This window comes from Columba livia, chromosome 5, assembly GCF_036013475.1.
Source record: "Columba livia isolate bColLiv1 breed racing homer chromosome 5, bColLiv1.pat.W.v2, whole genome shotgun sequence".
In the NCBI taxonomy this organism is placed as follows: domain Eukaryota; kingdom Metazoa; phylum Chordata; class Aves; order Columbiformes; family Columbidae; genus Columba; species Columba livia.
The window spans coordinates 33,365,512-33,376,113 of NC_088606.1; positions in this window are offsets into that span (position 1 = coordinate 33,365,512).

The following is a 10,602-nucleotide window of genomic DNA, read 5'->3' on the forward strand; positions in this document are numbered from 1 at the left end:
AAAGAAAGAAAGAAAGAAAGAAAGAAAGAAAGAAAGAAAGAAAGAAAGAAAGAAAGAAAGAAAGAAAGAAAGAAAGAAAGAAAGAAAGAAAGAAAGAAAGAAAAAAAAGAAAGAAAGAAAGAATGAGAGGTGTTTTGCTATCCTGACGAAAGACCCAAATAAACTAGGGCAACTGACACGTCCAGGCACTACTCAGAAACTGCAGATGTTTTTGCCAGAGAAGTGTGTAGATGTTTTACTTGGATGCAACTAGAAACTGAAAACTAAATGCATGCAATAATACAACAGAGTACCTGAATACTCTTTGGGACTGTAAACTTATCTATTGAAAAACTTCTGTTCAAAAAGCATTTCACAAAATGGACTGCAGCATCAAAGTAAGAACACTGTGTAGGTTTTAACGTGAGGAAGGACAAGTCAGTGTTAATGGGAGAGACCATATTACAGATGCTGGTAGCCAAAATCAACACACTTGCTTTCACTAGATCTCAAAGAATAATTTTGAATTTAAATACTGGCACTGTAGAAAGCCACAAAAAAATTAGACTCCCAGGGCTGGAAGTGAGAGTGTATTTCATGTCCGGCCAGAATACAAGGTTCATTCCAAAGCTGAGTTACTGGAAGACTTCCATTGTCTTAAGCAATTTTTTTTTCCAATTTTATTTCCCTCCTGTTTTCAAAATGGGTGAACAAGTATCTTCCAGGTAACTCCAAGCACTAGAAATGCACAATATATAAATGTATTAATTTAATAAATATAAAATCCAATGCTCTCTAATTAACTATATTTAATGCACACCACAATGCTAAAATAAATTAAGCATAGTTTCAATTAACATTTACATTTTAATTCCACCTCTCCAATATTCCAGTACTCTTCTGGGAAAGAAAATGATAGGAAAACTGCTTTTACAATTTCTCCAAATGTTATATCCATATTCTAGTAACCAAATAATATTATAATTGTTATTTTGAGAATATTGCTATGCTGCAAGAAAAGCATGGCAGATACTAAAGATTAACCTGATTTCCTGTGAGCTAAACCAGAAGCACTGTTAGACACAGCATCTTAGTAACACAAATATGACATAAAATTCTATGTCTTGTGACAAACTTGTTCTAGATTCTTATTTAAACAAAAGGATTTGTTGATCACTCCGGGAATGCAAATGGCTCTTTAGAAAGCAAAATGCCATTGGTGTAGTTGAAAATGTCCATTAACAATAATAAGCTGGAAGCAGTAGCTAAATAACCATGGCCACAGAAGAAAGTTGTGTACATTGCCCAACAGGCTTTATTATAGTTGCAAATCACAAGCCACGGTCTGATTCCAAATTTGTTGTTTTAAAAACTTTGGGAAACACAAAGTGCTGAAAGCATCAATGAAATACAGCAATATGCTCTGAGTCAAGCCCTTTCAATAGGATATCTCAATTCAAAAATAAAAGGAGCACATCAGCAACAGTAAAACAAGTTCATTTTCAGCATATAAATGTATGCTTTAAGCTAAGTAAGAAATGGAGAAGCCACTTTAATTTGTCCCACACAGATATTTCCTCATCTTTCCTGACCTGGTGAATACCCCAGCTGCAGTATCATGCAGTCCAAGAGTTTCTGTTTTGATGAGTGCTGCAGTAGTTAAGAGACTTCCTCCAGACTGACACAGACAATTTCTCTAGCTTACTACTGGAGTAGCTTACACAAATGCACTACTCAAATCCCACCAGTGACATCACTTGACATGTCTTTGTAGAAGCAAGAGCACATCAGGGGCCTCACACCAAAGCACATGCATGATCCAGCCAGATCCCAGGACACAGCCAATGGGTGTTTGCCGCTTTACACACTGCAGGCTACGCTCACCTCAGAGCCAGCATCAGCTGAGAGCTGCCTGGCAGCAGGAAGCATGGGTGAGATTTCTTCTTGACCTCTAAAGCCAATTGCCTGCTGCACTTCCAGGCTATTTACTGCTGCTGCAGGGAGAAATGTGACTTCCTTGTAAAAGTCCTTCTCCATGAAAACCAAGGCCTGCATGAGTATCACCCATCTGCTGATTGCTACAAACAGTCATCTGTTAATTGCTTAATTGTCTGCCCTGCTATAGAATCATAGAATATAATCATAGAATAGTTTGGGTTGGAAGGGGCCTTCAAAGCTCATCTAGTCCAACCCCCCCTGCAATGAGCAGGGACATCAGGTTGCTCAGAGCCCCATCCAGCCTGGCCTTGAATGTTTCCAGGGATGGGGCATCTACCACCCCACTGGACAACCTGTTCTAGTATTTTACCACTCCCATTGTAAAATATTTCTTCCTCATGTCTAGCCTGAATCTCCACTCTTCCAATTTAAAACCATTACCCCCTGTCCTGTCGTAACATACCCGTCTAAGAAGTTGGTCCCCATCTTTCTCACAGACTCCTTTCAAGTACCGAAAGGCTTATGGTTGGACTTGGTGATCTTAATGATCTCTTCCAACCAAAATGATTCTATCGTAAAAGCAACAGGTAACAGACCTGCTTTCAATAGCACCAATGCACAAAGGCTTGTATGCACTGGATGCTGTGGACTTGACAGCTATTTGCAACCATTTAGAAGGATGAGTGAGCCTATTGCCAATGCATGCCAGAAGAGTATGTGATAAATGCAGGGGAAAATTTAACATTTCGGTCTAGATTATTAGAGAAAACAGTACTTCATCCATCAAATTTACATCTGTCCTATCTGGGTATTTATCGGCACAGTTCTGTGCTGTTAGCAGAACAACAAAGGCAGTGGCGGTAGCACCAGGAGCTTTGCAATGAGCTTCTGCTGTGCCTATATGTGCATATGTGTGCTTAGCACATATGAGATTTTACTGCCATGTAACTCCAGCTAGTACTAAGCATCAATCAGGCATGACGTGTTATTACTTGAGATCAGGTTGTTCTTGCTAGTGCAGGTTTCCATGAGTGTAAGAACATCACCATTGCTGAAAGAACAAAATGACTGGCATCAGGCTCCAGTGGCTGAGTGCAGCCTGCTGTCCCCGCTGGTATATGGTATATTCTGTGATGTGCGCTTGGCTCCCTGCAGTATGCTGATATGAGGGTTGCATTCGTTATTTTTTTAGCCAGAATCATTTAGTAATACTGTGTAATATCCTATTAGGAAGCAAAACCATCATATTTAACCATGAATATGCTAGGGAGTTAATTTAAAATTCCCTTACTGTACACATCACACATTATTTTTTCAATTAAACTGATTCAGTATTGGAATACAGCATAACTATGTTTCTTTGAGTACTCTCATAGGCAGTTGAACATCTGGAGGTAAAAAAAGCAACAATAGAAGAGATACCATATAGGTCCTTCATATCAAGCTGAACAAAATTCCACAGTCCCTACGTGCTGCTTGAAAGTAGATATAAAACACCTCCAAGAAAGGGGCTGTAGAACTTGAAAGTGTCAAGATAGAACAAGGGGTTATGAAAATGTATAAATATATTCAGGGGGAATTCTAGGGTGCCATTGCTGCCATCTGCAAGATGTGTTTATCTTCTGTGTTCCAACTGCTGTTACTTTTAATGCAAAGTGAATATTACATTTTTGCAGCTACTAACACTGTATGCATCTCAAAGGTTTGCTTATTCTTAATTAAAATTAGATTACTGAATTTCCTCTTCAGAAGTTTTAGTGTCTTCAAAAACTTTCTGTTTTCAGGAAGAGACCTACGTGAAGGCAGAAGTGGCAAAGAGTGTAGGGAATGTAGGGAAGCAGGGAGAAAGAACATAAAAATGTCATATCTAAATAGGATCTATGTCCTACCTGCTTAAAGGCAATGAATCATTTGATAGTTATTCCTGTGGTCCACAATCACTTCCCAAAACTGTAACTTCATTTTTTACATACTTTACGCATAAATAAAGCTGTTGGCTTGTATGAGCTGGTCCAGCTCAGCACAACACAGAGGGTCTCAGTGACCTTGGTTGAATTGCAAGGGTGAAGTTTTTACACTGTTGAACTGTTTTGGAAGGAAATAAAAGCCATGAGTGAGCATTTCTGCACTGTCAAACACCATTCTGTCCTTTCTCATTTTCCTTTCTTAACGGGAAAGTGCCCACAATCATACTTCTGGCTGTTATTTCCTGTGCCCTTATCTATACGTAGATGTCTGTATGCAGATGTAAATAAACCTGACGTCTGCTCTTACCTGACTTGGCCTTGGAAGTGTTTTCAGAACCAAAATAGTATGTGAAATGCAAGGGTTTGCTTCCTTTTTAAAAGTTCCCAGCAGAATTGCCATAGTATGGAAGCCAGTGTAATGTTTTCACATACCTAACACATTTTGCCTGATGGTCTCATTCTGTTTCATGAACATTGATGAATTAAGTTTCGGGAAGGAAGCATGTAAAGACTGTAGTGATTAGTGTCATTTAAGGGACAACTTGTGTAAAAAGAGCCTAATGAAGTAGCTGAGTTTATTCAGGTGTCGGTAGCAAAATGACACATAAAATCTCCGAGCCCTAACTCACAGGTGATCACTCAGATCACAAGCTCCTTGGTGCTGCTTCAGAAATTTCTCCTCTTGTTACCTGTTTTCTGTAATATATTTAGGCATACATACAATTAAATTAAGCACTTTCATGCCGGTTTCAATCTTGATGTTTCATTTCCAATATTCAAACCAAGCAGTTACTCGTCTCTTCTGAACTTGTATATTGGCATCAGTATCTGAAGATACATTAGCAGAAAACCAGTAACTGAAGTAGCAGCAGCAAGATAGTAATGCTAAAAGAGAATATCAGTTTGCAATTGTTCCCATGTATCCAAATTTTCTCTATGCCTCACATACTGAGGCTAATTGTGATTAAATTCTGAGAATGCCTGGCCAAATTCTACTGTGATGTGAAATGAAACAGTTTGCACCTTTATGTCAAAGCTAAACTCACTTTTGATTGAGGATTGACACTGTATCTTTGTAGCATTAACAGCTGGGAGCTTCCCACACCCTATTCTTGTATGTATTGTATAACATTACAGAAATGTCTAAAGTCACACATTTATTAGGAGGGACAGTGTAAAATAAGTTTAGGTAACACCTTCTGACCACTACAGCAGCTTTCTAGAATGCAGAGAACTCATGACAAAAGAAGCAAATAAGTGTTAAATGAGGGGTACCTAGCGAACAGTGTGACATTATGGTCAGCTCCTCTAGTGGCCATTGTCCAACAAATGGATTGTTGTGTTGTGGTATCCATGAGAGCTGCTGGTTTGACTGTCTGCATAACTTCACTCTTGTTCTTCAAATTCTGCAACCTTGAAAGGCAGCTGGTCCACTGGGTGTAAAAACACAGTGCTTGGCTCAGTTTATTATTTTAGTATGAGTGGGCTCGGGACACGTATAATCTCCCTGGATAGAGGCACAGTGGCTGATGAGAGCGAATGGTTTGGTTTCCTAGAAGTTCTTCTGCAGTTGGGGTACAGTTGCCATCCTTTGCTTGCCAAGAAGGAAACGAGGGCTTTCCTTCCTAGACTCAGGGCACTGCCCACAGTGGATAACAGGAGGGTTTGACAGAGTGCTCTTTCATACCAGCTCTTCAGAAATTTTTAGTCGGTTCACATGTACTTTTCAGCAGCATTATCCTTAGTCCCCAAGATGAGAAGCATGTAGGAGTCTGGAGGAAATGTGTATGTTCTTCCCAGCCCTCCCTTGGACAGAACCCAAATTCCTTGGTGTAGGAGGGCTATGAGGTTCAGAGCTGGAGGAAAGTGTTCTGGCAGACACAACCAACTGGAACAAGAGTGATCCACATGTAGAGTCCCTTCCAAAGATGAATCAGGGTGAAATGATTTTACATGTTCTTTCATTGTCCTTCTCACCTTGTAAACATTCCTAAAGCCTGTCTGTAAGCCCTGCATAAAGAAGTGCTAATATCCATATGTCAGTACTGGAAACAGTTTCACCCACACCTAAAGAGCCAAGTTCATCCCATCTGTAATTCCACTCACTTTAATAGCTTTGCAGGAGGAAAGATACTGGCCCAATAGGTCCACCCAAAAGCTGCAAATTCTGATGAAAACAGCTGCCTGCCTTGTGAGCAGGATGAATCACCACAGACCTCAGTTGCTCAGGCCTTTGCAATAGGTTCCTCTTTACTTCTTCAAGGAGTTCTGCCTGCAAATGTCTAAATTATCTGGACACCAGCTGTTTGTAAGTCTTGAAAGCTCCCTTATAGGAAATAAGGACAGCAGAGCAGCTCTTGCTCTCAGTTCCTAAACTCTGTCCAGTGAATGTGTGTCTGTTCTGTATTTATGTTGTATTTACCCTGTAGCAGAGTGTTTCTTGATTAGCTTCAACATCCAGGAAGGATTTTTATTTTTTCTGATGCATTTCTTGATTTTCAGAAAGGGGGAATGAGTATTCACCTTTCTTTGCTCAGTCAATCAACAAGAACGAGGATGTAGGTCAGGGTGAACCAATGCACCTAGAGGTATTAAATTGCTTCTGTGTCAGGTCAGTCAATCTTGATCATATGGTCAGAAAAAGCTGAATGCCAGCTTTACAGTAAAAATGGAGCAGCAGGGAGTTTCAGAGAAGCTAGGGGGAAAATTTTCATGGGATCACATGAGAATGTTATTTAACAAATTCTCTTCTTTTACAATGATTCTGTGACCCTGGTGGTGCCTTCCAGTCTTATGTTCCTATAAATACCTTGCTTAAGAACTAATTCCACTTGACAATCTGACAGAGCTTCAGCTTACAACAGACCATGTCACCAGTTAGTTTTTCTTATGGCTAACCTTACCATTTGCTTTTCGTTTTCTGTCGCCATGCTATTCTGGACAACAGGATACTGTTTTTGATCTTACCTGTTCAGAATTTTTTCATAATGAGTAAATAAACTTCCAGCTCCTGCAACAACAGATGCTCTAAATTAAAAGATCTGAAAGCAACATTCATATTCTTTAAGCAGATGGTACATCCTAGGATCCTACATTTTAAATGTAAGTATAAATGTGTACAAAGTCCAGTTCAAAGAATCTGCTTGGGTCAGAAATTGACTCTTACAAGAAGTATAAATTAGACATCACAACTAGTCTTAAATAAAAAAATAGCAGAGTCTTTAGAATGAATGAAGATGTGTTATTTTAATCACACTAGATCTTTTTAAAATGTGCTTTTGTGATGGAATAAAACATGAGACAACATAGTTGTATGAAAATGAGTTTTGTTGAGCTGTGCTGAGAAAGAAATAATCAAGACAAACCTGACATGCTCTTAGATATTGAAATGTGTATACAAAACTACTGCTATTTCCTGTGGGGGGACAGGCATAGAGGAATAGAAAGATAAGTTAAAGTGAAAATATGTATTACTAATTTCTTTGTACCCAAATAGGGGCATGAGGAAAAGTCATTTTTATAGCCAACCTTTCTAATACTACTTAAGCAGTAACAGCTTTCTCTCTTCCACGGGCTGTTGCATGGTACTCTCTGTGGTGTGAGATTAGGGCTTCTTTGAGATGTTCTTTGTTCTTCCCATTTTACCTAATGCAACGAGGCACGGGGTTGTCAGGATTTTACCAGGCAACAGTAGAACTATTTTTTTACCCTAAATCTGCAAATGCTTCCTTCTCTGTCTGTTGTCAAACAAATCTCTTAGCAAAAAAAAATTGATTTGTCTTTGCTGTAGCTGTCTAAAAGGTATCCTAATCACCTAAAATCCTAATCCAAAGGTCAGATCTCCTAATTTAGGCTTCTAAATTTGTTCTGTAATTAATGCGTCCCCACCCATCATATCTCACCTACCACACATTTGTCTCAGGATCCTCTTCCTCAGCATATTTCATCGAAGTCAAATGAGTTAAATGAGTGGACTATGGAGTCAAAGAAGATGACCTGTGTGGACTAGATGCCTGACTTTCATACAACTAACATTTTAAAAGATCAAGCCCACACTTAATTCAGTTTTCTTCTCTGTAAGACTTCATACACAGTTATCTATATAAGGTATTTTAGATTCTAAACTAAAAGAACCTTTTCAGCACAGAATTTACAGGTGATAGCAGCAGATATGGCACTTTACATGCTTCAGCAAGGATTCCTTGCAGTTTACTTCAATCATTTATTCTAAATTAGGAGGAGATTTGCTCTGGGCTTGCTCCATAGCCAGTGAAAAAAGGTAAGTACCTTTGGAGAAGTGTCTCTGGGTGTGCTACCTTCTCTACATTGACCACTGAGGAAGCCTTATGCTGCCACAGTCCCATCTTGGGTGCTTCAGCTGAACAATGGGATGAATCCACGTATATCAGCTGCAACGCTGGGGCTTGTAATAAGTTGGGAATCCACTTTAAAATCTTGTAAATATAATATAAGACAAATTACATATAGTGTCAGTGATCTGTTTATGTGGTGGAATGCACACACAGGTATGCATGCAAGGTTTATGTTTGCTTACACTACAATCAAGAAAAAGCAACCTGGCAACATAGCCTGTTAAATAATGAAGCCAATTTTCAGAAAGATGTGAAAACTTTTACACGCAGATCTCAGGATAAATTATTGTTAAGAAGTGAGCTTCATCCAGTTGTGCGAAGTGGAATGCTACTTCCAAAGCAAATCAAACGCAACATTGCACTTATTCTGGTTGAGTATGACTATATGGTAAGACCATTTTGACCTGATGGAATAATAATAATAATAATAATAATAATAATAATAATAATAATAATAATAATAATAATAACAAACCCTAGTGGTAATAAGATAAACTTTACTACTGACCTCTGTAAAGACTTATTGCCAAGACTTACATTGTCAGTGACATCCAGGATCAACAATGCTTGCAAGCGGTGGAGTCAAAATGAAGTTGTCTGGTTTTGGCAACAAAATATTCCACATTTAGCAAAGGCATATGTTTCAAACGCAAATGACTTCACTTCAAATTAAAGCAAAAAAATGTTTTGAAGTGTAGTCATTTGATAATCATTTGCTTTAAAATAAGCAACATATTTCTATCTAATGGGATCCACATCTTTAACAAGTGAACCAACAGTGTGACAAACAAAAAAACAACCTGCTCTTAAATATAATTCCAAAATAAATTACATCTAGCTCTTTTTTTCTGTTGTTGTGCTCTGTTTTCCTTTTTTGGCCGCCTGTAGAACTCCCACAATTTTTTCATTGCTACAATGACAAATGCTATGAGAAAAGACCTGGTCCACTGCCAGAAATCTACTCTAGACTTCAGTATATGTTTCTGCTTTCAAGAGTCAATTGTTTTCCTTCTCTCCCAGGGGCCACTAGCTACCTTATTACCAGAAAGAATGACCCCTTGACAGTGCAATTGAGATCCAGAAACTCAACAAAATTGTAACCCCTCCAGTGGCATCAGAATTCTAATCAACAGCAGAGGGTCTGGAAGACAAATGTACTTGTATATAAGGCCACCATATTAGAAAATGGCTTCTCTACTTGCAAAGAAACCTATTTCTATTTGGTTTCTTTTGATATTTTTATTACCCCCTTTCTTGTAACCTTTTCATTGCTAGTGTTCTTAAGGCTGAGGGTTTTCACAGCATGGGAATTATCTGTGCTCAGTTTACACAGTTTGCTGCCTATTCCTTCTCTTGCAATCTATTTTGCCAAGCATACAACTAGACACAGGAGCCCCTTGTCATTACTGATTTTTTCTGTTATTCAGCTTAACTCACTAGCAGAACAATTGTTCCATCAGTATGTTTATTGCCACACAGGAAACACAGCTACGGGATCTCCAGCCTTGAAACTGCAGTGAAGAATGAGCTTGGTATATTAAGGTGAACTCTAGAGAGAATACACCTTGCACTTGCAAAGGCATGCACTGATGTAGTGTCATACGATAGTATTTCTCAAGTATAATCATTACTAAAAGTACTCAACTCATTTGCTGGATCCTTTTGCATACCCAAGACTTGAGAAACTAATGTTGTTTCAGATAAATACATACAAAGATGTTTTGGAACCCAAGTCCCTAGTTCAGTTGTTATAGCTGTACATGTGGAGCCCTGCCCCAGAGCCTTGAGGTTGCCAGAATCTGTGCCTCTAAATTGCAAATCCGGGGTTTTTTAGTGTTAGCAAACTCAAAAAAAAACCTCAGCATGAGTTTAAAAGTTTGAAGAGTGTCCTTTTCATATTATTTTATTACAAGGATTACCTGATGTGTGCTAGAACAATCCGATCAAATGGTAGAAAACAGGGTACCCGTGAATCAAAACACTGCTCCTGGAGACTGCCATCTGGCAGTAATGGTTAAGCAGAAATTGGGAAATACTTCTGATTATTGTAGGAGAAAGTTTCCCAAGATATAGAAGGATAAAAACATCTAAAAACCAGTCACAAGCAGTCAGCATGGCAGAACACAAGCACACAAACCATACTACCTTTAACAGAAATTTGGATGAATGCAGGAATTTCAGAGGCAGGAGTCTTCAAACAGCATCATGGCCTGAGGTACAAAAAATCCAGCAACAGTGTTCTGCTGAACACATGCTGGGAAGGACATGAGAAGGACAAAAAGGCATGGAGTCAAAAAAAAAGAAATGTTTTTGTTACCTTTCTCAGACAAAGGTCATCAAAATTA